The sequence below is a fragment of the Notothenia coriiceps genome, unplaced genomic scaffold (assembly GCF_000735185.1).
Source record: "Notothenia coriiceps isolate Sejong01 unplaced genomic scaffold, NC01 NC01_scaffold00005787, whole genome shotgun sequence".
Lineage (NCBI taxonomy): Eukaryota > Metazoa > Chordata > Actinopteri > Perciformes > Nototheniidae > Notothenia > Notothenia coriiceps.
Window position 1 is genome coordinate 588,934 of NW_011338488.1, and position 1,991 is coordinate 590,924.

Consider the following 1,991-nt stretch of genomic DNA (forward strand, 5'->3'; position numbering starts at 1 on the left):
AGACATTAACAGGCCCGTCCAGTTTGATGGATTTGGATCAAATCTGAAAAGCTCACTTCAATGTGTTGCTTCTCTCCCCCCCATTCCCCTCTTTGCTTCTCTCTCTCTTCCCCTCTTCGGCTGTGTCACCCATCCCCCCCCCCTCCTCGCCTCCACCCCTCTCTCGGTCTCTTCAAGCTCCTCTCCACATTCTGTTTGAATTCAGACACACCAAATACGTTTGAGTCTCTTTCCTGAGTGGAGACGGGTGTGTGTGTGTGTGTGTTTGTGTGTGATTGCTATTTCTGTGTTTGTGTCAATCATTTTGATAGCTTTTCATCGTGTGTGTGTGTGTGTGTGTGTGTGTGTGTGTGTGTGTGTGTGTGTGTGTGTGTGTGTGTGTGTGTGATACAATGCAGAGAAGGCATAGGTGTGTGGGATTGATGAAACAGAAGGTTATGAAGCAGATCAATGTGTTTAATTGCTTCAGGCATGACAGCTGTCACATGAACATGCAATGCAGACACACAGAGACACACACTGTTTCTCGTTTCACACACACACCTTGTATTTGCACTCCTTGCTGATCTACCTTCTGCACACCAATTCACACCTCCCTACATGTGGCTGTGGCACACACACACACACACACACATACACACACACACACACACACACACACACACACACACACACACACACACACACACACACACACACACACACACACACACACACACACACGGTATCATCCTAAATGGTCCTAGGAGGATATGAGTGTCACAGTAGGGTCACATCTATCCATTCAGCAGTATTGATTGGAGCTGATACACAGAGTGGCCTCTAATGTTTCATTTGAAATGGACCATCACCTCAGTAGTCTCTGAAAAAAGGAAGAAGTAACTAAACCCATTTAATGATTTTGGTATGCTCTGTTAAAAGAGATGAAGTCACTGCATGGCTCAGAGTTGTCCTCCATGTTTCCATGTATGCTGTTATGAACTCAGGAGGCTTTCATCATTAGCTTTTGAGCTGTGGCTTTCTGGATTGAAAGTTTGACATGACGCTTCGATATAATCAACAGGTCCGAACTGTTGCATAGTAACAGGCAAGACTACCTGTTGTGTAGTTAGTACTTGACATCCTGCTGAGTTTTTTCTTATTCAAGCAATCTATCCAAAAAAAGAAGGTTTGATTTATAAGAGAATGAAAAGAAAAGGAATCTCAACAGGCACCCAAGAAGTCTGTCTAAGCTCAAGCCAACATTAGTTTTGCCATCTGTCATCTGAATGCTCACCTCTCTGCCTGGAACATTGTTAGTTTGAAGGGATCTAAGAACATGTCTTGGCACAATATAAAGGTGACTATTTGCATTGTGGAGATGAGTTATTATCAAAGTGTTAACTAAATCAAACCGACTCCCAGAAGACACTGATCTATTTTTAAATTGATTAAATAAGACAGAGCAGGATCAAATTCCAACATTATGAAGACTCAAAGGATGCCTGAAGATGGTACAATTTAAAAACATGTCCTTGTGTGACTTCAATATCTAAAATATGTATGAAATGGAGGCCATTGTCAGCTATGCATTTGTATTCTTCTGTTCATTTATATGTAGAATAACTTTTCTCGAAACAGAGGAGCTCTGCAATTTATCCACGTGATGTATTTATTTGCATTTGCTATAAAACGTATAAGAAAGAGTAGGAATAGTAGAACTTTAAAGCACCCGTGATCCCTTTATCATGTCTAGAACCAACGATATGACTACCGTTTGATCCGTTTGAGAGTCAAAGGGATAACTATCTATACAAAGTAGAGCTGCTCGATTATGGAAAAAATCATAATCTCGATTATTTGGGTCAATAATTGATATCACGATTATTAAAAACGATTATCCTTTTACTTTGAAAACATCAATTTTTTGAACATTATGTTTTTAACAGTTGATTTCCCTGAACTTTAAGTATAACTCAACTGAAAAACCCAAAAAAAAAAAAAAAAAAAAA

At 39.9% G+C, this 1,991-nt stretch overlaps 1 protein-coding gene across 1 annotated transcript in view; it reads left to right on the top strand.

Annotated features, from left to right (window-relative positions):
- The window catches only part of LOC104943213 (SNF-related serine/threonine-protein kinase-like), a 6,586-nt gene that overhangs the window by 3,270 nt on the left and 1,325 nt on the right, over nt 1-1,991 (top strand). The gene's annotated exons all lie outside the window — the stretch shown is intronic.